Source organism: Salmo salar, chromosome ssa17 (genome assembly GCF_905237065.1).
Source record: "Salmo salar chromosome ssa17, Ssal_v3.1, whole genome shotgun sequence".
Classification (NCBI taxonomy): Eukaryota; Metazoa; Chordata; class Actinopteri; order Salmoniformes; family Salmonidae; genus Salmo; species Salmo salar.
This window is the reverse complement of record NC_059458.1, coordinates 4,016,197-4,043,958: the sequence shown is the minus strand read 5'-3', so window position 1 is coordinate 4,043,958 and position 27,762 is coordinate 4,016,197. Positions and strand designations below refer to the sequence as shown.

At 45.9% G+C, this 27,762-nt stretch overlaps 1 pseudogene; it reads right to left on the bottom strand.

Annotated features, from left to right (window-relative positions):
• Positions 1–755: 755 nt before the first annotated feature.
• On the bottom strand, positions 756–27,294 carry LOC106561255 (IQ motif and SEC7 domain-containing protein 3-like; annotated as a pseudogene).
• Between the last annotated feature and the right edge of the window lie 468 nt (positions 27,295–27,762).

Here is a 27,762-nt window from a genome sequence, read left to right as displayed (position 1 = left end):
ATACTAATTGAGTGTTTGTAATCTTCTGACCCACTGGGAATGTGATGAAAGAAATAAAAGCTGAAATAAATAATTCTCTCTACTATTATTCTGAAATTTCACATTCTTAAAATAAAGTGGTGATCCTAACTGACCTAAGACAGGGAATTTTTACTAGAATTAATTTGAGGAATTGTGAAAAACTGAGTTTAAATGTATTTGGCTAAGGTGTATGTAAATTTCCGACTTCAACTGTATGTCTCTATGTCCAGACAGTTCCATTCACTGGGAGGAATTCCTTTTGTTGCATCAGCTGTGTGATATCAGGGCAGGGTTATAGTCAGGGATTAGGGGGTGGGAGGGGCATTCTAGAGTGTTCTTTCTAAAGTCAGGTACAGATATAGATATGTACAGATGACACTGTGTCACAAGAGCTGTCAGATTAGAAAATCTATCTTTAGAAATGTTGTCAAAACTACATCATAATCAAAAATACACATTACATCATTAGATGACTTTGAATTTATATTGATTTGAAACCTCTCCATTTCTCCCACTCTATTTCTCTGCTTACTCCCTCTCTCTCAGCTGACTTCCTTACCTCCCTCTTTCTCTTCCTCCCTTCCTCGTCTCACCCTTTCCCTCTCTATCTTTGTCTATGAGTGTTTGTGTTGTGTGTTTCTCCCAGTATATCACTGTTTAACAGAAGTTCAGAGGACAGAGGATTAGGTGTGGTAGGATCAGGGGACATATGTCAGACGAGGCTGCGGGAACCACTAGAGTTGCGTCTGCGCAGGGGTGAGGAAGGGTGTGTGGAAGGGGGTAGGGGGAGTCGGGGGGACAGTACTGGTGGGGGTGGTTGTAGGGGGAGGAGGGGGAGGCAGAGGGGGCTCAGATCCCTCTCTGATCCGTACTGGTGTGGACATCGCTGATTGGATGAGGCGGTGGTGGGAGGCAGGGCTTCCTTGGCTGAGGAAGGCTTCCATTCGCCCCTGGCCGCTCTGGTCCACAACAATCACCTTGACGATCTGCTGGCATTGAATGAGGGTGTCTGGGCGGCGTTCTCCAGGGTGGGTGGGGCTAAGCATTGCCAGGGGTGCTGCCAGAGCCAGTTGGGTGGAGTCAGGACTGGTCACATGGTAGGTCTGAAGCAGCCTATCAGGGCTGGCCTGGGTCATGTGGTAGGTCTGCAGCAGCCTATTGTGAATTGACACCTAGTTTAGAAACAGCCAGAGAATGGCATGAGGAGTTACCAATCTGAACGCAGCCTACAGCAGCCCTCTGGTGGGTTAGACACAATGGCAGCATGCAGGGAGCGAACACACACACACAATGTCTCCCTAACAAAGATTTTTACATTTACATCATTTAGCAGACGCTCTTATCCATAGCAATTTACAGGAGCATATGCACATTGACAGATTTTTCACCAAGTCGGCTCGGGGATTAGAATCAGCGACCTTTCGGTTACTGGCCCAACTCTCTTAACTACTGTGCTACCTGCTGCCAAGATATATGCAACTCTAATGGACTGACTAAGAGTTAGGGCTTGTTGGGGAGGTTGGGTTGGGAGCTGCTAGTGCTGTTGAGAGGGCATTTAGAGTGGAGGAACTGGGCTTGATTCAAATCAAATCAAATTGTATTTTTCACATGCGCTGAATACAACCGGTGAAATGCTTACTTACAAAACCTGAACTAACAATGCAGTTTTAAGAAAAAATAAGTGTTAAGAAAGTATTTACTAAATAAACTGAAGTAAACAATAAAATAATAACAAATAATTAAAGGGCAACAATAAAATAACAGTAACGAGGCTATACACAGGGGGTACAAGTACAGAGTCAATGTTCGGGGGCACCAGTTAGTCGAGGTAATTGAGGTAATATGTATGAGGATGGGGGCGTGTTTGGCCCTCCTTTTCCTGTAGTCCACGATCATCTCCTTTGACTTGATCACGTTGAGGGAGTGGTTGTTGTCCTGGCACCACACTGCCAGGTCTCTGACCTCCTCCCTATAGGCTGTCTCATTGTTGTCGGTGATCATGCCTACCACTGTTGTGTTGTCGGCAAATTAAATGATGGTGTTGGAGTCGTGCTTGGCCATGCAGTCATGGGTGAACAGGGAGTACAGAGGGGACTAAGCACGCACCCCTGAGGGGCTCCCGTGTTGAGGATCAGAGTGGCAGATGTGTTGTTACCTACCCTTACCACCTGGGGGCGGCCCGTCAGGAAGTCCAGGATTCAGTTGTAGAGAGGGCTATTTAATTCCAGGGTCCTTAGCTTAATTATGAGCTTTGAGGGCACTATGGTGTTGAACTCATGGTGCTCTCATGCATGCCTCAGTGTTGTTGTAGTCAATGTATAGCATTCTCACGTAGGTGCTCCTTTTGTCCATGTGGGAAAGGGCAGTGTGGAGTGTAATAGAGATGGCGTCATCAGTGGATCTGTTGGGGCGGTATGCAAATTGGAGTGGGTCTAGGGTGTCTGGGATGATGGTGTTGATGTGAGCCATGACCAGCCTTTCAAAGCACTTCATGACTACAGACATGAGTGCTACAGGGCAGTAGTCATTTAGGCATGTTACCTTGGTGTTCTTGGGCACATGGACTATGATGGTCTGCTTGAAATATGTTGCTATTACAGACTCAGTCAGGGACAAGTGTAAATGTCAATGAGGACACTTGCCAGTTGGTCAGTGCATGCTCGGACTATACATCCTGATAATCCATTTGGCCCTCCGGCCTTGGGAATGTTGACCTGTTTATCGGTCATACTCACATCGGCTACGGAGAGCGTAATCACACAGTCGTCCGGAACAGCTGGTGCTCTCGTGCATGCTTCAGTGTTGCTTGACTTGAAGGCGCATAGAAGTAATTTAGCTTGTCTGGTAGGCTCATGTCACTGGGCAGCTCACGGCTGTGCTTCCCTTTGTAGTCTGTAATAGTTTACAAGCCCTGCCACATCTGACGAGCGTTGAAGCCGTTGTAGTAGGATTCAATCTTAGTCCTGTATTGATGCTTTGCCTTCATCGGAGGGCATAGCGGGATTTCTTATCAGCGTCCAGGTTAGAGTCCCGTTCCTTGAAAGCAGCAGCTCTACCCTTTAGCTCAGTGTGGATGTTGCCTGTAATCCTTGGCTTCTGGTTGGGGTATGTACGTACGGTCACTGTGGGGACGACATCATCAATGCACTTATTGATGAAGCCAGTGACTGATGTAGTGAACTCCTCAATGCCATCGGTAGAATCCCAGAACATATTCCAGTCTGTACTTGCAAAATAGTCCTGTAGCTTAGCAACTGCGTCATCTGACCACTTCCATATTATGCGTGTCACTGGTACTTCCTGCTTTAGTTTTTGCTTGTATGCAGGAATCAGGAGGATAGAGTTATGGTCAGATTTGCCAATTGGAGGGCTAGGGGAGAGTTTTGTACGCGTCTCTGAGCGTGGAGTAAAGGTGGTCTAGAGTTTTCTCTGGTTGAAAATGTAACATGCTGGTAGAAATGAAGTAAAATGGATTTAAGTTTCCCTGCATTAAAGTCCCGGCCACTAGGAGCGCCGCCTCTGGATGAGTATTTTCTTGCATTGGTTTGTGGTGGTAAATAGACAGCTATGAAATATATAGATGAAAACTCTCTTGGTACATAGTGTGGTCTACAGCTTATCATGAGATACTCTACCTCAGGCGAGTAAAACCTTGAGACTTCATTAATATTAGATTTTGTGCACCAGCTGTTGTTGACACAGACCGCCACCCCTTGTCTATCTATTCTATCTTGCCGATGCACGGAAAACCCAGCCAGCTGTATGTTATCCATGTCGTCGTTCAACCACGAATGGATGAAACATAAGATATTACAGTTTTTAATGTCCCGTTGGTAGGATAGTCTTGATCGGCGCTCATCCAGTTTATTATCCAATGATTGCACGTTGGCTAATAGGACTGAAGGTAGAGGAGTTTACCCACTCGCCGTCAGATTCATATAAGGCACCCCAACCTATATCTCTGTCTCGTCTTAATGCAAATGATGGAGATTTGGGCCTTGTCTGGTGTCTGAAGTAAATCCTTTGCGTCCGACTCGTTACGAGGTGAGTAATCGCTGTTCTGATATCCAGAAGCTCTTTTCGGTCATAAGAGACGGTGGCAGAAACATTAAGTCCAAAAGTCCAAAAAGTTACAAATAACGCAAAAGAACACACAATAGCACAATTGGTTAGGAGCCCGTAAAACGGCAGCAATTTCCTCCAGCGCCATTTAAAAAATCATACACATGCATGCATACACAGACACACGCATCAACCCTGAGTCTGGCCATGGAGATGGTTTTCTAGCATGCCAACAGGGCTTAGAAAAGCTTATGATGGCTGGGAAGCAGATGTTCTGTTAGCAGGAGACTAATAGCTAATAGCTAAACCCCCACTAGCAGGTGGCTAATAGCTAATTACTGGCCCATGTTAGCAGAAAGCTGAAGGTTAAATCTAGCCCTACAGTTGTGGCTGTGTCGCTCTGAGTCACACAGAGCTGGAGGGAGATGATGAGGGTCTCCTTTACTCCCTCACCTGTCTGTATCTTTGCTAGCAAAAATACACTGTGTGTATGTGACTCACCTCCACAGTGTTGTTGCTAGTCTTGTCATACAGATCTTTCTGGGCTGAGGGGAGAAACACAGAAGTGACACTCAGAGACACAGAGTGGTGTGTGGCGCTAGTTGCTAACTTAGTGTTTGTTTGTTACCTGTGGGGGATCCTGTGTGTCGACTGAGTGTGCCCATCTGTCCTCCGTTGGTGTGGGGGGTGTGAGTCTGCACCCCCTGTTCTCTCTTCAGCTCCCCTGTAGACAGTGATATATGACCATATATTACATGTAGTGTGTCTGTCTGTCTGTCTGTCTGTCTGTCTGTCTGTCTGTCTGTCTGTCTGTCTGTCTGTCTGTCTGTCTGTCTGTCTGTCTGTCTGTCTGTCTGTCTGTCTGTCTGTCTGTCTGTCTGTCTGTCTGTCTGTCTGTCTGTCTGTCTGTGTGTGTGTGTGTGTGTGTGTGTGTGTGTGAGTGTGCTCACATTGGATGTGTATCTGCTCCATCTCGTTGACCTCAGTGATGGACTCTCGTAGCTCCTCTGTGAACTTCCTGAGCTCTTCTCCACTGGGGGAGCAGAAACTCACCATCTGCTTCTTCTCTGACGAGAACGGACTCAACATGGTGATGCCATGAGCATAGTCTGGACACACACAGTTAGCTATGTGAGAAGAATGGTGATGCCACTGGTATAGTCTGGACTCTGGACAGACAATGTCACAGCTCATAATTAGCTATGTATGTAGAAGTACAGTAGTAGTAGTCGTAGTAGTAGTAGTAATGGTAGTATAGTAATTACATTCGTTACTGAAGAGGTGGAATTGCATGCCCAGTAGACCCATGGCTTTACAGAAGGTGTAGGAGGCAGAAGTCTTCTTCTTGGGACACAACTTCAGGATCTGTGTGAGGAGATAGCAGAATGAACATAAGCTATACCATCAGTACACATTCACACACTGTTATTACACAAAATAACACTAGTCGTGTGCGTGTGTACGCGGTAGCGTGTGCGTGTGTGTTCTCACAAGTATGAGGTCGTTGAACAGGAACACCTCTCTCTGGGTGTTGGCCAGTTTCTGTTTCAGGGGTTTGTTGAAGTCTGCCACCTCAAACAGACGACAGCAGCACACCAGCCTACGGTGGGGCACAGACAGAATCTACAAAGAAACACACACACACACACACCATGAGGTTAACACACACACACCATGAGGTTAACACACACACCCATGAGGTTAACACACACACACCATGAGGTTAACACACACACACCATGAGGTTAACACACACACACCATGAGGTTAACACACACACACCATGGGCTATACACACACACACCATGTGCTAAACACACGCACCATGGGCTAAACACACACACACCATGGGCTAAACACACACACACCATGAGGTTAACACACACACTATGGGCTATACACACACACACCATGTGCTAAACACACGCACCATGGGCTAAACACACACACACCATGAGGTTAACACACACACACCATGGGCTAAACACACACACACCATGAGGTTAACACACACACACCATGGGCTAAACACACACACACCATGGGCTAAACACACACACACCATGAGGTTAACACACACACACCATGAGGTTAACACACACACACCATGGGCTAAACACACACACACCATGAGGTTAACACACACACACCATGAGGTTAACACACACACACCATGAGGTTAACACACACACACCATGAGGTTAACACACACACACCATGAGGTTAACACACACACACCATGAGGTTAACACACACACACCATGGGCTAAACACACACACACCACAGGCTTAACACACACACACACACCATGTGCTAAACACACGCACCATGGGCTAAACACACACACACCATGGGGTTAACACACACACACCATGAGGTTAACACACACACACCATTGGCTAAACACACACATATACACACACCATGAGGTTAACACACACACACCATTGGGTTAACACACACACACCATGGGGTTAACACACACACACCATGGGGTTAACACACACACCATGGGGTTAACACAGACACACTCACCACTCTCTCACATACATGCACACACCTCTCCCTCAAACTCTCTCATTCTCTCTCCTCTCTTTCAGACACACAACACACACACACACGCACCACTCTCTCTCTCTCTCTCTCTCTCTCTCTCTCTCTCTCTCTCTCTCCCTCTCGCTTTCTGTCTAGCTATCTGACACACACACACACCCAAACCCAACACACTCACCGTCTTCATGCCCAGTATGGACTGTTCCACACGGCTGACGTAGGTGACGTGGTCTTCGTTGGAGCGTAGCTCTCGCTGCTGGGTCCTCTCATAGATCCCTGCTACCATCTCCTGGGGATGTCTGCCCCATCGTCCACTCCTGAGGGAACAGGGACACACACTACCAGTCACACAGGAGGAACTACAGAGGAAATTCACAAAATAAAGTAATAGCTGAATTTACTCCATCCCTGGTTTAGACTCGTTGCAGGACAGGACAGGATTGGCTGGTGTTAGGAGCACCCCTATTTGTCAACAGTAGATATGCTGTGGCTCTATCATACCACTAGAGGGAGACCTTGTGTTGTGTTCTAGTCAGGAGAGAAGCCCCATTCCAAAATCAAATCAAATCGTAGTGGTTACATACACATGGTTAACAGATGTTATTGCGAGTGTAGCGAAATGCTTGTGCTTCTAGTTCTGACAGTGCAGCAATATCTAACAAGTAATCTAACAATTCTACAACAGATACCTAGTACACACAAATCTAAGTAAAGGAATGGAATAAGAATATATACATATAAACATATGGATGAGCAATGACAGAGCGGCATAGGCAAGATGCAATAGATGGTATAAAATACAGATATACATATGAGATGAGTAATGCAAGATATGTAAACATTATTAAAGTGGCATTATTAAAGTGGCATTATTAAAGTGGCATTATTAAAGTGGCATTATTAGAACATGAGGAGGGGACTTAGGGATGTTCCAGCCCTCAGCCTTCTCTCTCTTGTCCCTGGTTTGGTTTGTTCTCTACACTGAACAGCCCTGATCCTGCCACTCTAATGATATGGGCCAGTCCAGATGAAAATGGTCCTGTGTTGTATTAAAATATTCAAAGAATTGTGTGTGTGCATCTGTGCAGGTTTGTGTGTCAGTTCTATAAATAACCCCTCCAGTGTCTCAGAAACACTGTCATAAATGTTGCAAGGCTTCTGCAGCTCATTATACTGAGTCACACTCATAAACACACACACACACACACACACACACACACACACACACACACACACACACACACACACACACACACACACACACACACACACACACACACACACACACACACACACACACACACACACACACACAAATATCACCATGTGGTTTGTATTATTTTGATTCTTTCTTTTATCAGTAGGCACAAAAATCACACCGAAGGGTGAACAAAACAAAGGCACAACCCCCCTAACAAGCTAGGCTCTGTTTATTGACAACACACAGACAGACACACAGACACCCAGTCACCTCGTAGGTTGCGTATGAAATCGTCGAGGCCCATCTTGCGTTGAGGTTTGATGTTAGGGGAGTACATGTCAGTGTTGAGGAGGACCACAGCAAAGGCCAGGATGAAGATGGTGTCTGGGTTATGGAACTGCTGCACCACCTCAGGATTACACATGCAATACCTCTGACTGGAGAGATGGACAGAGAGAGATGGAGAGAGAGGTATCTACACATACTCTTTTGTTGCTGAGAATTTTGCAAACCTGTAGTGTATTCAAGGTTTAAAACTGCTTCTAAACTTAGTAATTTCCACTTTAAAATGTCAGCCCTAAGAAAAAATGTATAAACCCCTACAAAGAAATTCCAATAATTTTAATCCACATAATAATTCACATTTTCTGTTGCAGCTGGATTATTTTCCTGTTGTAGCAAACTGGCTCAAATTAAGATCCTACATATGTACAGTACCTCTGACAGGGGAAGGGGGCAGTGAAAAAGAGAGAGTGAAAGAGAGACAGAGAAAGAGACAGGTCCAGTGAAAAAGAAAGAGAGTGTGAAAGAAAGAGAAAGAGACAAAAAGCTGTTCTGCTGTAATGGTCTCAGAAACAAACAGCTTCTCCATCAGTATCATTAGTTAGTAACTCATCTTCAGACATTAATACTGTTAACTGGTGGGTTCTTACATCCTGACAAGAGTTGTACGGTATAACCCTCCTCCCAAGCATATACACACATACACTTTGTCAGTGTTCAGTTTCCTGAGATTCCTGCTGCACATCAAATACTGGGAATGATCAGTGTGTGATTACATAACAAAGTTATTTCTACACCAGCTAGTTCTCTTATCTTCACATCTGCATATGAGAGATGCTCACCAGCTGGCACGGAATAATACCTCCATTAAAATAACTTCTTATGTCACCCTATGTCACCCTTATGACAGATGACATAACATCTGTTACATAACACTCATGTAACTTCTTGTCTATCTTACTACCCCCTCCCAGATAGGTAGGACGTTGTCCCTACAGCTTAAAACCTTGGTCCTGGTGGCAGGACACTTCTTGTCTATCTTACTACCCCCTCCTAGATAGGTAGGACGTTGTCCCTACAGCTTAAAACCATGATCCTGGAGGCAGGATACTTCTTGTTTTAGACCTGGGAGACCACTAGGTAGCTGGAATTTAGCTAATCACTGATATTGATTGGCTCAGTTGCTGAAGTTTTTAGTAATCAGGTCAGGTGTGGTGCTTGGTTGGACTTGCTGTTTGTGACACTACAGAACCAGAATGTCTGCCCCTGGAGTAGCCCTGATATGCTGATCAATCTGAGGATATGATGTGATTGGTTGATGGGTCTGACCTGAAAGCTTCAATGAGTCTCTCCACCTTCTGGGCCTCTCCCTGGACTCTGATGTGAGCCTGGAACTTCCTCAGAGCCTCGTCCAGCTCCATCCCAGAGAAGTCCATCTCATCGACCACACAGCTAGAGACAGGGGGAGAAGAGGTTAGTTGGCTATGTCTCTCTCATGTCACCGTTGACTTCATTGTTTTGTGTGTTTGTGTCTGAGGGTGAGAGAGGGTGAGTGTACAACTGCTCTTGGCGTTTTTTCCCCTTTTTTCAGTCATAGTTCCATTACAGAAACACTGACCTGGAAAACGCACACACACACACACAAATTTACTCACACACTTAACAAGTGCTTATACAGTACATATTCCTCCCAAAGGATAAAGGAAAAGAGAGGGAGATAGAGGGGGAGTATAGAGAAAATAAAAGAAAGGAAGAGAGGGGGAGTAGAGAGAAAAGAAGAGAAGGGCAGAGAGGGGGAGTATAGAGAAAAGAAGAGAAGGGGAGAGGGGGAGTAGAGAGAAAAGAAGAGAAGGGGAGAGAGGGGGAGTAGAGAGAAAAGAAGAGAAAGGAGAGAGGGAGTAGAGGGAAAAGAAGAGAAGGGAGAGAGGGGAGAGAGGGAGTAGAGGGAAAAGAAGAGAAGGGAGAGAGGGAGTAGAGGGAAAAGAAGAGAAGGGAGAGAGGGAGTAGAGGGAAAAGAAGAGAAGGGAGAGAGGGAGTAGAGGGAAAAGAAGAGAAGGGAGAGAGGGAGTAGAGGGAAAAGAAGAGAAGGGAGAGAGGGAGTAGAGGGAAAAGAAGAGAAGGGAGAGAGGGAGTAGAGGGAAAAGAAGAGAAGGGAGAGAGGGGGAGTAGAGAGAAAAGAAGAGAAGGGAGAGAGGGGGAGTAGAGGGAAAAGAAGAGAAGGGAGAGAGAGGGAGTAGAGAGAAAATAAGAGAGGGAGAGAGAGGGGGAGAAAAAAATTGTGCTGAGTGCTGTGACCTATTTTTTCTCTAAGCAAAGCACATTCTCCTGGCTCTCTCACTCTCTGCAGTGTGAGAGCATGCATCCGTGTGTGTGTATGAGTGTGTATGTGTAAAACATATTTGTGCTTTATTTTGTGTGTGGACTCACTCCAGGACGTCTCTGTTGAAGAGCAGCTTGCTGTTCCCCAAGAACTCTCCAATCATCTGTCGGCTTAGGCCCTTCCTCTGTAACAGGAAGTGGGCCACGCCCATGGGCGTGTCTGGGACGAAACCACGCGTGATCAGGAAGTGGATGCCTCTCTCTGGGTTGCTAGAGCACAGATAGATAGCACAATATAAGTGTATGCGTGTGTGTGTGTGCGTGTATGTGTGTGAATAGAACCGTAAAGTGATAAGCAACTCTCTCAGTCTCAGGGATGCACATTAGCTAATTTACAATAACTACAGGCTGCAGGCCAACTGTATATACAGTTGAAGTCGGAAGTTTACATACACTTAGGTTGGAGTCATTAAAACTTGTTTTTCAACCACTCCACAGATTTCTTGTTTAACAAACTATATTTTTTGGAAGTCGGTTATGACATCTACTTTGTGCATGACAAGTAATTTTTCCTACAATTGTTTACATACAGACTATTTCAATTATAATTCACTGTATCATAATTCCAGTGGGTCAGAAGTTTACATACACCAAGTTGTGCCTTTAAACAGCTTGGAAAATTCCAGAACATGATGTCATGGCTTTAGAAGCTTCTGATAGGCTAATTGACATCATTTGAGTCAATTGGAGGTGTACCTGTGGATGTATTTCAAGGCCTACCTTCAAACTCAGTGTATCTTTTCTTGACATCATGGGAAAATCAAAATAAATTATTCAAGACCTCAGAAAAAAAATAGCAGACCTCCACAAGTTTGGTTCATCCTTGGGAGCAACTTCCAAACGCCTGAAGGTACCACGTTCATCTGTACAAACAATAGTACGCAAGTATAAACACCATGGGACCACGCAGCCGTCATACCGCTCAGGAAGGAGACGCGTTCTTTCTCCTAGAGATGAACATACTTTGGTGCGAAAAGTGCAAATCAATCTCAGAACAACAGCAAAGGACCTTGTGAAGATGCTGGAGGAAACAGGTACAAAAGTATCTATATCCACAGTAAAACGAGTCCTATATCGACATAACCTGAAAGGCCGCTCAGCAAGGAAGAAGCCACTGCTCCAAAACCGCCATAAAAAGCCAGACTATGGTTTGCAACTGCACATGGGGACAAAGATTGTACTTTTTGGAGAAATGTCCTCTGGTCTGATGAGACAAAAATAGAACTGTTTGGCCATAATGACCATCGTTACGTTTGGAGGAAAAAGGGGAGGCTTGCAAGCCTAAGAACACCATCCCAACCGTGAAGCACGGGGGTGGCAGTATCATGTTGTGGGGTGCTTTGCTGCAGGACTGGTGCACTTCACAAAATAGATGGCATCATGAGCAAGGAAAAGTATGTGGATATATTGAAGCAACATCTCAAGACATCAGTCAGGAAGTTAAAGCTTGGTCGCAAATGGGTCTTCCAAATGGACAATGACCCCAAGCATACTTCCAAAGTTGTGGCAAAATGGCTTAAACAACAAAGTCAAGGTATTGGAGTGGCCATCACAAAGCCCTGACCTCAATCCTATAGAAAATGTGTGGGCAGAACTGAAAAAGCGTGTGTGAGCAAGGAGGCCTACAAAACTGACAGAGTTACACCAGCTCTGTCAGGAGGAATGAGCCAAAATTCACCCAACTTATTGTGGGAAGCTTGTGGAAGGCTACCCGAAACGTTTGACCCAAGTTAAACAATTTAAAAGCAATGCTACCAAATACTAATTGAGTGTATGTAAACTTCTGACCCACTGGGAATGTGATGAAAGAAATAAAAGCTGAAATAAATCATTCTCTCTACTATTATTCTGACATGTCCCATTCTTAAAATAAAGTGGTGATCCTAACTGACCTAAAACAGGGAATTTTTACTAGGATTAAATGTCAGGAATTGTTAAAAACTGAGTTTAAATGTATTTGTCTAAGGTGTATGTAAACTTCTGACTTCAACTGTACTCCTATATATAAAGACCACCTTTCCACCTCTCTCTCCCTTTTCCTCTTCCCCTTTCTAGAGCAGATACCTGTTCTGTGAATAATTCTGTGAGTAGCTAGAGGACAATTCAACCATGTGCGTGATCGTTTATCAAATCAAATCAAATACCTTATACACACAAAGGTAAAGGGATGAATAAGATTATGTACATATAAATATATGGATGAGCAATGGCCGTGCGGCATAGGCAAGATGCAGTAGATGGTATAGAATACAGTATATGCATATGAGATGAGTAATGTAGAATACTTAAACATTATTAAAGTAGCATTATTTAAAGTGACTAGTGATACCTTTATTAAGTCAATTTATTAAAGTGGCCAGAGATTTGAGTCTGCATGTTGGCAGCAGCCTTTCTATGTTAGTGACGGCTGTTTAACAGTCTGATGGCCTTGTGATAGAAGCTGTTTTTCAGTCTCTCGGTCCCTGCTTTGATGCACCTGTACTGACCTCACCTTCTGGATGATGGCAGGGTGAACAGGCAGTGGCTTGGGTGGTTGTTGTCCTTGATGATCTTTTTGGCCTTCCTGTGACATCGGGAGGTGTAGGTGTCCTGGAGGGCAAGTAGTTTGCCCCCGGTGATGCGTTGTGCAGACCGCGCTAGAATGCTACCAGCTCATGTCGCGCATTCAATATGCTGATAGAATTTAGGAAGTCTTGTTCTCAGGTTAGCTTTGTTAAAATCCCCAGCTACAATAAATGCAGCCTCAGTATGTATGGTTTCCAGTTTACAGAGTCCAGTGAAGTTCTTTCAGAGCCGACGAGGTATCTGCTTGGGGGGGATATACACGGCCGTGACTATAATCGAAGAGAATTCTATTGGAAGATAACGCGGTCGGCATTTGATTGTAAGGAATTCTAGTTCAGGTGAACAAAAGGACTTGATTTCCTGTATGTTGTTGTGATTACACCATGAGTCGTTAATCATAAGGCATACAACCCCGCCCTTCTTCTTACCAGAGAGATATTTGTTTCTGTCAGCGTGATGCATGAAGAAACCAGGTGGCTGTACCGACTCTGACAACATAACCCGAGTGAGCCATGTTTCCGTGAAACAGAGAACGTTACAATCTCTGATGTCTCTCTGGAAGGCAACTTGTGCCCTAATTTCGTCCACCTTGTTATGTAGAGATTGGACATTGGCGAGTAATATGCTCGGATGCGGTGGATGGTGTGTTTGCCTTCTGAGTCTGACCAGTAGGCCGCTCCGTCTGCCTCTCCTGCAGCGACCGCGTTGTTTTGTGTCGGCCTCTGGGATAAGATCCCATGTCTAGGGTGGAGGTCCGAACAAAGGATCCACTTCGGGAAAGACGTATTCCTGGTTGTAATGTTGGTAAGTTGGTAAGCTTTTATATCCAATTGTTCTTCCTGGCTGTATGTAATAACAGTTGAGATTTTCTGGGCTTACAATGTAAGAAATAATACCTAAAAAAACAAATAACTGCATAGTTTCCTAAGGACCTGAAGCGAGGCGACCATCTCTGTCGGTGACATCTTGCTACATTAGAAGGTGTATAATGTGCGTGTTTGCATGTGTGTGTGTGTGTGTGTGTGTGTGTGTGTGTGTGTGTGTGTGTGTGTGTGTGTGTGTGTGTGTGTGTGTGTGTGTGTGTGTGTGTGTGTGTGTGTGTGTGTGTGTACTTACACGTTGAAGAGGTTGAGTCCGATGCGGTAGAGTCGTTTGCGGTGTGTGTCAGTGGAGAATGTGGGGGATCGGCAGGAGGCAGGGTCCTGGCATCGGTCTCTGGGCAGAGAGAGGACCAGGGCCTGAAGGGCCTCAGTGGTGGGGTCCCTGACTGACTGGGACCCTGGCTGGGATTGGGGGTGATGGGCCTGGGGGTATGTGGAATACTGAGGGTACTGGGGATAGGATGACTGAATGGTATACTGGTTAGACTGGGCCGAGGTGGAGGTAGAGGTTGAACTGAGTATCTCTGAGCCACTCTGCACCCCCATCTCTCCCCCCTGCCCTGTCACAGTTGACTCCATCCTCAACCCTCCTCCCTTCAACAATTCCTCACTGGGAGGGGGGCAGGGAACTCTTTTTCACCCCCAGCTGGGAGGTTGTTGTTTGTCTCCCTGCCCCTCCCCCGTCCATTGAGGCTTGCCTGCTTCCTCCTCCCCTGCCCCTGTGTTGCCGTGGGTAGTGGTGGTAGTGGAGGTGGTAGTCGTGGAGACAGTGTAGTTGTTGGTGTCGATGTGAACGGTGACATCTCTGAAGGCCATGAGCAGGGAGCTGGCGCTGCGAGGCATACAGGCACTCTGACCAGCCGCCCGAAACGCCTCGGGGTCCATCAGCAGCCCCCCTGTCCCCCCCTCAACCCCCTCCGACAGGCTCCACCCACGCAGGGCCTCGTCTATCGAATGGGCCAGCGAGCGCACCTGGAATAAGAATCATAATACTAGTCATAGGAAGACCTTTAAGCTGTATTATGATGAAACACTAGGCTCACTGTAACGGCAAACTATTATGATGCTAGGCTATGCTAGTGTTACATAAAGCCCACCTGCTCTGAGAAGCAGTCCTCCAGCTGTGTGAGCGAGGGGCCAGGGCCCGTGGCAGGGGAGGCTGAGGGGGGCAGGGAGGTGGAGCGTGAGGGGGGTGGTGGGGGTGTTTTGGGGCGCAATGGTGGGCCCCCGCTCTCTAACAGGAAGCTGTGTCGCTGGGTGGGGTTCTGGCCCCGGCTAGGGTTGGGCCGGCGCAGGGAAATGCGGCGTGGCAACTTGCTCTCTGACAAAGAGTTCCGGATCTTCTGGAAGTTCTTACTGAGCTGGTACTGACGGAACGCTGTCTGAATACGACACGCAGCACGCCGCGACACCAGGTGACCACCGTACCTCAGCTCCAACTCCTCTATCTACAGACAGAGAGGGGGGAGAAAAGAAGAGAGAGTAGAGAGAAAAATATTGTTGCCAAGGTTTTTGGGGGGAAATATTGTAGTCTTAACAGGACAATGCTGAAAGCCTCCGGTTGTTAAACTGGATGTTTCTCCAAATATAAAAGGAAAGTGGGCAAGCTCTCCTCTCTGAAAACAGTACAACACACCCCCTCACCAAACTCCAATACCTTTCTACCAGATACACCTATCGCTACATCACTGTGTCTCAAACAGAAAGCTAACAGAAGACAAGTAACCCCCTTTCACTTCCTCTGAGGCTCAGATAAAGAGAGGGGGAGTGGAAGAGTGGGAAGGAGAAGCAGAGAAGAAAGGGGAGAGGGAGAATAAGGACAGAGAGAGAAAGACACACACAGCGTGGTCCATTTGGCACTTCTCTGTGCAATATAAAGACATCTCCTGCAGTCAGCAGGAGCTATTAGCTGTTACCATGACAACCCATCATCCCCCATGTTCCTGTTACCCGTGAGATGGAAGGGCTGGTGTTCTCTCTTTCTTACTCTCTTCTCTTTCTGTCTGTCTCTCTCTTTCTCTCTCATCAAGAGTACAGTATCATATACACACAGAAACACAAACCCAGTTAATCACAACCCACCTGTATGCCTCTGCACACACACACACACACACACACCTGTTTGGTCTTGTTCTCCAGGGCAAGTTCATAGTCGCTGGGTCCTTCTCTATGAGCCACACCTACTGACCCCTCTCCTTCCTGTCTGCTGGAGGAAGTCCCGCCCTCCAGACCCAGCAGCTGCCCATCACTATGGAAACAACAACACTCACCTTCAACGCCTGGGATAACGTGTGTATGTGTGTATGTACTGTATGTGTGTGTGTGTTTCCTCTGCTGTTTTACCCTAATTGCTAAGTCTACCAGTTGTTATATAAGCCAGCTCTAAAACCACAGCTACTGTATAAAAGCAAAGACTGGTCATGTTTAAATAATGACTACATCACTAATGTTCCTCTCTGGTTCCACTATTTAGCTAACACTGCCTGTGTGTGTGTGTGTGTGTGTGTGTGTGTGTGTGTGTGTGTGTGTGTGTGTGTGTGTGTGTGTGTGTGTGTGTGTGTTTGTGTGTGTGCGTGTGCGTGTGCGTTTGTGTGTGTTTGTGTGTGTTTGTGTGTGTGTGTGTGTGTGTGTTTGCACGTGCTGGAGGCTACCTTTACTTAGCACTCTATTAAAAACACCACCATACCCTCGCTGCAGTCCGCAAATACAGGACTATTAAAGAACCAGTGCACTAGTTTTGTGAAAAATATATTTTTAACAGAAATATATTTTTAACAAAAATATATAGTATATATATATTGTTTCATTATTTTTATTATTATTATTTTTCAGGGGGTGCTATGCGCTTCAGAGAACGAGTTTCCACTGCTCCAGAATCTAATGCCAATGCTTGGCATTGCGAGCAGTGATCTTCCAGAGGCAGTTTGGAACTCAGTTTTGCAACCGAGGACAGGCGATTTTAATTTTTTATATATATTTTTTACCCCCTTTTTCTCCCCAATTTCATGGTATCCAATTGTTAGTAGTTACTGTCTTGTCTCATCGCTACAACTCCCACACGGACTCGGGAGAGGCGAAGGTCAAGAGCCATGCGTCCTCCGAAACACAACCCGATCAAGCCGCACTGCTTCTTAACACAGCACGCATCCAACCCAGAAGCCAGCCACACCAATGTGTCGGAGGAAACACCGTACACCTAGCGACCTGGTCAGCATGCACTGCGCCCGGCCCGCCACAGGAGTCGCTAGTGTGCGATGAGACAAGGATATCCCTGCCGGCCAAACCCTCCCCTAACCCGGACGACGCTGGGTCAATTGTGCGCCGCCCCATGGACCTCTCAGTCGCGGCCGGCTGCGACAGAGCCTGGGCTCGAACCCAGAGTCTCTGGTGGCACAGCTAACACTGCGATGCAGTGCCTTAGACCACTGTGCCACCCGGGAGGCGGACAGGCGATTTTAACACGCTACATGCTTCAGCACTCGGCCGTCCTGTTCTGTGAGCTCTACCACTTCGCGGCTGAGCTGTTGTTGCTCCTAGACGTTTCCACTTCACAATAACAGCACTTACAGTTGACCGGGACAGTTCTAGCAGGGCAGAGATTACATGGCTGTGTGTTCAATTTTGTACACCTGTCAGTAACTGGTGTGGCTGAAATAGCTGAATCCACTAGTTTGTATATATAGTGTATATATACTGTGCACTTGGGAAGTATTCAGACCCCTTCCCCTTTTCCACATTTTGTTACGTTACAGTCTTATTCTAAATAGATTTTTTTATCCTCATTAATCTACACACAATACCCCATAATGATGAAGCGAAAACAGTTTGTTTAGAAATTAGTATTATTATGTTTTTTTAAATAACTTATATACATAAGTATTCTGACCCTTTACTATGAGACTCGAAATTGAGCTCCGGTGCATCCTGTTTCCATGGATCATCATTGAGATGTTTCTACAACTTGATTGGAGTCCATCTGTGGTAAATTCTATTTATTGGGCATGATTTGGAAATGCACACACCTGTCTATATAAGGTCCCACAGTTGACAGTGCATGTCAGAGCAAAAACTAAGCCATGAGGTTGAAGGAATTGTCCGTAGAGCTCTGAGACAGAATTGTGTCGAGACACAGATCTGGGGAAGGGTACCAAAAAATGTCTACAGCATTGAAGGTTCCCAAGAATACACTGGCCTCCATCATTCTTAAAGGGAAGAAGTTTGGATCCACCTAGGCTCTTGCTAGAGCTGGCCGCCCGGCCAAACTGAGCAATCGGAGAAGAAGGGCCTTGGTTAGGGAGGTGACCAAGAACCCGATGGTCACTCTGGCAGAGCTCCAGAGTTCCTCTGTAGAGATGGAAGAACCTTCCAGAAGGAAAACCATCTCTGCAGCACTCCACCAATCAAGCCTTTATGGTAGAGTGGCCAGACGGAAGCCACTCCTCAGTAAAAGGCATATGACAGCCTCCTTGGAGTTTGTCAAAAGGCACCAAAAGGACTCTCAGACCATGGGAAACATGATTCTCTGGTGTGATGAAACCAAGATTGAACTCTTTGGCCTGATTGCCTAGCGTCACATCTGGTGGAAACCTGGCACCATCCCTACAGTGAAGCATGGTGTCTCAGCCTCCAGTATTTATGCTGCAGTAGTTTATGTGTCGGGGAGCTAGGGTCAGTCTGTCACATCTGGAGTATTTCTCTTGTCTTTTCCGGTGTCCTGTGTGAATTTAAATATGCTCTCTCTAATTCTCTCTTTCTTTCTTTCTTTCTTTCTTTCTTTCTTTCTTTCTTTCTTTCTTTCTTTCTTTCTTTCTTTCTTTCTTTCTTTCTTTCTCTCACTCGGAGGACCTGAGCCCTAGGACCATGCCTCAGGACTACCTGGCTTGATGACTCCTTGCTGTCCCCAGTTCACCTGGCCGTGCTGCTGCTCCAGTTCCAACTGTTCTGCCTGCAGCTATGGAACCCTGACCTGTTCACCGGACGTGCTACCTGTCCCAGAACTGCTGTCCCAGACCTGCTGGAACCCTGACCTATTCACCGGACGTGCTACCTGTTCCAGACCTGCTGTTTTCAACTCTCTAGAGACAGCAGGAGCGGTAGAGATACTCTCAAAGATCGGCTATGAAAAAACCAACTGACACTTACTCTTGTGTTACTGACTTGTTGCACCCTCGACAACTACTATGATTATTATTATTTGACCATGCTGGTCATTTATGAACATTTGAACATCTAGGCCATGTGCTGTTATAATCTCCACCCGGCACAGCCAGAAGAGGACTGGCCACACCTCATAGCCTGGTTCCTCTCTAGGTTTCTTCCTAGGTTTTGGCCTTTCTAGGGAGTTTTTCCTAGCCACCGTGCTTCTACAGCTGCATTGCTTGCTGTTTGGGGTTTTAGGCTGGGTTTCTGTACAGCACTTTGAGATATCAGCTGATGTAAGAAGGGCAATATAAATACATTTGATTTGATTTGATTTGATGGCAGCATCTTGCTTTGGGGATATTGTTCAGCAGCGTGGACTGGGAGACTAGTCAGGGTCGAGGGAAAGATGAACGGAGAGATCCTTGATGAAAACCTACTCCAGAGCACTCAGGACCTCAGACTGGGGCAAAGGTTCACCTTCCAACAGGACAACAACCCTAAGCACACAGACAAGACAATGCAGGAATGGCTTCGGGACAAGTCTCTGAATGTCCTTGAGTAGCCCAGCCAGAGCCCGGACTTGAACCCGATCGAACATCTCTGGAGAGACCTGAAAATAGCTGTGCAGCAACGCTCCCCATCCAACCTGACAGAACTTGAGAGGATCTGCAGAGAAGAATTGGAGAAACTCCGCAAATACAGGTGTGCCAAGCTTGTAGCACCATACCCAAGAAGACTCAAGGCTGTAGTCGCTGCCAAAGTCACTTCAACAAAGTACTGAGTAAAGGGTTTGAATACTTATGTAAGTGGATATTTCATTTTTTTTTTACCAACACTTCTAAAAACATGTTTTTGCTTTGTCACTATGGGGTATTGTGAGTAGACTGATGAGAGGAAAAACTATGTAATCACTTTTAGAATAAGGCTGTAACAAAATGTGGAAAAAGTCAAGGGGTCTGAATACTTTCCGAATGCGCTGTATATAAACCCTGTTGCTGTTCATTTTGCTCAAACCGGACACCCTATTAGTTCTCTGAGATACATTGGGATAGAAAGGCTTAAGATGTCATGCAGGGGAGGGGACATTGGGAGGAAACTACTTCAAAGGAAATCTTTCTGGATCCACAGGGTCAACACACTGTCCCATATCTTGGCCTGAATGAGGAGTTTGATTTGAAACCTTTTCTATAGTTCTATGTCCAAACTGCTGTTTTTACCTGAAGGGAATATTGTTGTCACGCCCTGATCTGTTTCACCTGTCTTTGTGATTGTCTCCACCCACCTCCAGGTGTCACCTGTTTTCCCCATTAGTCCCTGGGTATTTATTCCAGTGTTCCCTGTTTGTCTGTTGCCAGTTTGTCTTGTCTTGTCAAGTCAACCAGTGTGTTTTTCCGTGCTCCTGCTTTTTCTTGTCTCTCTTTTGCAAGTCCTCCCTGTTTTGACCCTTGCCTGCCTTGACTCTGAACCCGCCTGCCCTGACCTCAAGCCTGCCTGCCACTCTGTACCTCCTGGACTCTGACCTTGTTTATGATCTTTTTGCCTGTCCATGACCATTCTATTGCCCCTTGGATTATAATAAATATCAGAGACTCGAACCATCTGCCACCCGTGTCTGCATCCGGGTCTCCCCCTGTGCCCTTATATTTGTGTATATACAGTACCAGTCAAAAGTTTGGACACACCTACTGATTCAAGGGTTTTTCTTTATTTTTACTATTTTTTACACTGTAGAATAATATTGGAGACATCAAAACTATGAAAAACACATGGAATCATGTAGTAACCAAAAAAGTGTTAAACAAATGAAAATATATTTTATATTTGATATTCTTCAAAGTAGTCACCCTTTGCCTTGATGACAGCTTTGCACACTCTTGGCATTCACTCAACCAGCTTCATGAGGAATGTTTTCCCACATACGCTGAGCACTTGTTGGCTGCTTTTCCTTCACTCTGCGGTCCAACTCATCCCAAACCATCTCAATTGGGTTGAGGTCGGGTGATTGTTGAGGCCAGGTCATCTGATGCAGCACTCCATCACTCTCCTTCTCGGTCAAATAGCCCTTACACAGCCTGGAGGTGTGTTTTGGGTCATTGTCCTGTTGAAAAACAAATGTCCCACTAAGTGCAAACCAGATGGGATGGCGTATCGCTGCAGAATGCTGTGGTAGCCATGCTGGTTAAGTGTGCCTTGAATTGTATATAAATCACTGACGGTGTCATCAGCAAAGCACCCCCACACCATCACACCTCCTCCTCCATGCTTCACGGTGGGAACCACACATGCGGAGATCATCCATTCACCTACTGCGTCTCACAAAGACACAGCTGTTGGAACCAAAAATCTCATATTTGGACTCATCAGACCAAAGGACAGATTTCCACCGGTCTAATGTCCATTGCTCAAGCAAGTCTCTTCTTATTATTGGTGTCCTTTAGTATGGTTTCTTTGCAGAAATTCAACCATGAAGGCCTGACTCACACAGTCTCCTCTGAACAGTTGATGTTGAGATGTGTCTGTTACTTGAACTCTGTGAAGCATTTATTTGGGCTGCAATTTCTGAGGCTGGTAACTCTACTGAACTTATCCTCTCTCTGGGCCTTCCTTTCTTGTGGCGGTCCTCACACACACACACACACACACACACAGTTTTATCATAGAGCTTGATGGTTTTTGTGACTGCACTTGAAGAAACTTTCAAATTTCTTGAGATTGTCCACATTGACTGACCTTCATGTCTTAAAGTGATGATGGACTGTCATTTCTCTTTGCTTATTTGAGCTGTTCTTGCCATAATATGGACTTGGTATTTTACCAAATAGGGCTATCTTCCGTATCCCCCCCCAATACCTTGTCACAACACAACTGATTGGCTCAAAAGCATTAAGAAGGAAATTAATTTCACAAATAGACTTTTAACAAGGCACACCTGTTCATTGAAATGCATTCCAGGTGACTACCTAATGAAGCTGGTTGAGAGAGTGCCAAGAGTGTGCAAAGCTGTCATCAAGGCAAAGGGTGGCTACTTTGAAGAATCTCAAATATAAAATATATTTTGATTTGTTCAACACTTGTTTGATTACTACATGATTCCATATGTGTTATTTCATAGTTTTGATGTCTTCACTATTATTCTACAATGTAGAAAATAGTACAAATAAAGAAAAACCCTTGAGTGACTAGGTGTGTCCAAACTTTTGACTGGTACTGTATATAATTGTAAACATTTATCACATTTCTCATGCATGGTAATATATTTTGATTGATTTAATGTTGATTCTGTGAACCTATATTGTTTTTTTACCTCCTCTTTCAGGTTGTGAAGTTACTGAGCACTGCCCCAATATATAGGACCTTTCACCCACACCTGGAATATGAATGCCTGATGAAGACCTAACACACTGGGTACACACTGGTTGAATCAACATTGTTTCCATTACGTTTTTAAATTCGTTAATCCAGTGTCGAATAGACGTACGTGCCTGTGGGAAGGGTCGTAATACACACACACACACCACTGGTTTCTCTGCCTCCTCTAATGTCACAGTGAAGGAGAAATGAACATCTGTCATCTCACATCACCGTACAGACACCCACAGCCAGAGGGGACACACATACCTGCACAAACATACACAAACTCAAGGCCAATGCAACCACAAGGCCAATACAGTCAGCTGTGGTATGATCAGTACATATTAAGCTATCTCTAAAGGTTATGTCTGCCTCTTCACCTTTACCTCTATTTACCAACAGGCAAAACTGCTCTGAACTGTGGGTGAATACTTTGTAGACTAACTTCCACTCTGAGAAACTCCCCTGTCTAATTGGACATACAAAGGGACACACACATGCGAACATGTGCACATGCTAAAACACACACACACACACACACACACACACACACACACACACACACACACACACACACACACACACACACACACACACACACACACACACGTGTATGCACACAGTGTGGGTATACTGTACATGTGTACATGTGTGTATGTGGATATGAAACACTGTCTCTACTCCCACCTCAAAGACATCATATGTAATGACAACATTGCCCTGCTCCCTCCAACCTCCTGAGGGCTACAGAGCTTTAGGTTGAATCAGTCACTGGTAGCACTTTCACTAGCATGCAACCTTTCACTAGCACACACACACAGACATGTCCGTGCACACACACACAGACACACACACACACACACACACACACACACACACACACACACACACACACACACACACACACACACACACACACACACACACACACACACACACACACACACACACACACACACACACAACACCACACACACACACACACACACACACACACACACACACACACACACACAAACATGTCCATGCACACACACACACTGAAGGGAGTTCCACGGGGCAAAATGACAGAGCCATTAGATAGCCCTGCTGAGAGAATCAGTAATGGCACTGCAGGGTAGACTGAGAGAGGGAAGATCAAAGGAGAGCGAGAGAGAGACACAGACAGACAGAGAACGAGAGAGAGAAAGCAAGAGAGAGAAAGCAAGAAAGAGAGAAAAAGAGAGCTAGAGAGAAAAAGAGAAAAGAGAGAGAGGGAGAGAGGGAGAGAGAGAGAGAGAGAGAGAGAGAGAGAGAGAGAGAGAGAGAGAGAGAGAAAGAGAGTGAGAGAGAGAGAGAGCGAGAGGACAAGAGGGGGCAGAGGGATGGAAAAAAGATATGGAAAAACAGACAGTCACAGAGGAAGAGGCAGAGAGAGAAAACTATCTAGATGAAGTGTTTTCAGAGTGGGGAAGCCACAACCTTACCTGGAGGAGCCAGTGAGAGCAGTCTCTGGAGCCTCTGGAGCAGGACAACAGAACTGATGTAGTATTGTCTGACTCCTGTAGAGGGATAGAGGACGAAGAGAGGAGAGAGGGCAGAGGAGATAGGAGTGAGGGGAAAGGGGGGCAAGGGGGGTATAGTGTGAGTGTTTCTTTACTCTTAGTAAAACAGCCGAGTTGGCTCAAAACAAAATTCTCTCAACACACACACACACACATGCGCACACACACAAACCTTAAAACAACAGAAACAGAATTCAGCTATCGGACATATTTAACAAATACAGACAGATGGTTACTCTCTCTCTCTCTCTCTCTCTCTCTCTCTCTCTCTCTCTCTCTCTCTCTCTCTCTCTCTCTCTCTCTCTCTCACTCTCTCTGTCTCACACAAATACACATGCACACACACAAATTTGCAGTGTTTGCTTGTTGCCATGCCAAACATTGTCATAACAATGTCAAAATGTATGGCTTGAGAAAGATAGTCAGAAGAGTCATCAGTGATGTATTTTGGGGTCTGGGGTGTTTCAGGTCTCTGAACATCAGATTAGTTGTTGTGATGTTGTATGGAAACCTGAGCTGCCTCCCGAAGTTGACCTTCAACTGCCAGCCTTCTGCTGTCACGAGGAGACCAGTGTCCTGGCAAATGGCTTGGGCTTTTCCCCAGCTCCGAAAGAGTTCAACCCCAGTTGCTTACAAAAAAGCTTATAGGACCAGCCGGGACCTGGTAACAGTGGAATTCTCTGTCTCTATTGGCCATAGCAAGGTCAACTCTCTGTCTGTACAACACAAACACAAACACAAACACACATCTCAGCCATTACATCTCTAATACAGAGAGCAGATTAATATTTTAACATGACACGTCTCTCTCTGCTCTCTCTCCTTCTCTATCTCTCTCTCTAATCTAGCCCCATTGCCTTAGCCTAGACTCTCATACGCATTAGAAACCATCTAGGAGCGAGGGGTCAGAACACACAGTTACTCTCTCTCTCTCTCTCTCTCTCTCTCTCTCTCTCTCTCTCTCTCTCTCTCTCTCTCTCTCTCTCTCTCTCTCTCTCTCTCTCTCTCTCTCTCTCTCTCTCCAGAGAGTAGGTGATTACAGTTCGCTCCATGGGCTAAGTGGGCCAGATACGTGTGGATCAGCTGGAGGAAGGAGGGGAGAGAAATGGGGGAGAGGAATGATACTCTCATCAATAGGCAGACCCACGTGCAGTCCCCCCCCCACCCAACACACACACACTGTCACACCCTGACCTTAGAGAGACTTTTTATTCTCTATTTTGGTTAGGTCAGGGTGTGACTAGGGTGGGTACTCTAGTTTTTGTATTTCTATGTTGGCCTGGTATGGTTCCCAATCAGAGTCAGCTGTCTATCGTTGTCGCTGATTGGGGATCATATTTAGGCAGCCTTTTCCCACCTGTTTGTTGTGGGATCTTGCCTATGTATAGTTGCCTGCGAGCACTACATTGGCATCACGGTTCGTTTTGCTCTTTATTGTTTTCTGTGCATTTCACTCGAATAAAGATGATGAAACCATTCCACGCTGCACCTTGGTCCGATCATTACAACAACGTTCGTGACAGACGCAGCCTATTTCAGCATGTACAGTATGTTATACAGTCTGCCGATCCCCCTCGCAAAAAAAAGAGTTACAAAAAAATACAGTTTATGCGCTGCGTAATGTGAGAAGAATATTGCCAGTCGTATGGATAGATGTAGTTGTTGAAGGGAGAGAGAAATATAAATAGATATTTTCTACTGTAGTTCCTGAATATCCTGTATGCCATAGCCTCTAGGTTTCCAAAGACAGACAGCTCTAATATCAGTAAGAGTCCACAGGTCCAGCCCTGATGGAACTGTGGTTCCACAGCCAAGCATCATCAATCTTGCATTTTGTTCCTCTCTTCTCCCCACCTCTGTTCCCTCTTTACTCTGTTCTTGTCCCCAGAGGGGGGGGCATCACACACACACACACACACACACACACACACACACACACACATATACGCAGACATACAGTGCACTCCCACACACACACAAGGGGTTTTGTTCAAATTGATTCAGAACCATGGAGAGGGCTGCTACAGCTATAACAGTAGAGCTGAGCTGCAATTATTCTTAACAATTACAGTACAGCAGTTGTAGAGTTGTATTCAATCCAACTAGGCCTACGGTCTCATATTTAAAACTGACCCCTCAATCAGGTTTCAAAGTAGTGTTTCTTTGCCAAGAGTGCAGCATGCATTGAGCCATATCCCTCCAAACAAACACACACACACACGCACACATACACATGCATGCGCACAGACACACCACACACACACAGCTGTTTGTTATATAATCTCCCATGTTTTGGTCTATCTTGGCAAATAATCCGCTTCTGTAAAATCTCCACGTCACTCTCATGATGATCCTACCGTTGTAACAGCCAACTTCAGCAGGCTGGCAGGCTTATATTTTACAAACTGGACATTTTCGAGTTTCCACACACACAATTTATTTTGTTTGTGTTGATAAAGGCTATAGTAAACAGACTCACTCTGATTGCCTGGCGAGAGCCAGCGAGCGGCAGAAAGTGGTAGGAGTGAGGGGAGCTAGGGGAACCAGGGGAACCAGTGTGTGGCAGCCCGTGCTGGTCCTGCTGTCCTCCCCCTCGCCCGGGATGGCCTCGCCTTGCAGAGGGCTCAGTGACTGTGGCTGGGGATGGGCCGGTACCAGCTGCATGTCCTCCGGATTGGCGGGCTGAGGAGAGGACTTTTCTGGCTCAGCAGGATGGACCTCAGGCATGGGCTGGGCGGGCAGAGAACCGGTGTCTTGTGGGTACGGATGTTGATGCTGAGGATGATGACAATGAAAGCTCAGGTTGTGGTCTGGGTGATGATGGTGAGGTTGTACACCTCTTGCTTCACGCAAATTCATGTTCTCCCCAAGCAGCTCATCCACGCGTCGGTCCAGTTCGTCAATGCGCAGGCGTTGTGTTTGGATGAGGCTCTGCTGGTTCTGAACAATAGTGGTCAGTTCTCTAAGATACAGAACCGCCTGAACTGGGTTCTCTAACAGGCTGGTCCCCTGCACAGCCATGACCATAGAGAGAGAAAGAGATAGCAAAGGAGAAAGAGAAAGAGAGAGAGATGATCAAGTGTAGAGGAGAGGTAGCCTAAATTCCTTCTTCCTGCTTGAATAGATGAATGAGATGAGAGGTCTTCCTCCTCTCTTCTCCTTTGCTTTTTATTCTTCCATTAGTCTCTCTTTTTGTTTTACTCTTCTCTTCTGTTTTTAATCCTCTGTTCTGTTTATGAGATGATCGGTAGCGAAGAGACAGATAAATAGGCTACTCCGTTTCAAAATGGAAAGAGAGCGAGAGAGAGAGCCATAGAAAAAGAGAGATAATGATCTGATGTAAATATTCCTGTCTTGCTGCGATAAGAGATTCTCTCTCCTCTCTCCCTCGCAGACACTGATACAGCTCTGCTGAGTGCTGCTGATGATGGGAGGATCCAGATCCAGATGTGACCGGAGGAGGGCGCAAGGCGAGTTGGGCAAGGGTGTGTGGCGTCATCACACATGAATGCGCACACGCACACGCACACACATCCTAGTGTGTTTAACACTCTCCTCTCTGTATCTCTGTAGTTATTTGCTGTAGGCTTATTTCTGAATTATGTAACACATGCTCTGTCTGCGCACTATAGCCCGTCACACACACAAGTACTCACGCATGCACACACACAAACGCACACTACTGCTCCGTAGCAATCACATCTGTAGCCATGAAATGCTTTGAAAGGCTGGACATGGCTCTCATCAACACCATCATCCCAGAAACCCTGGACCCTCTCC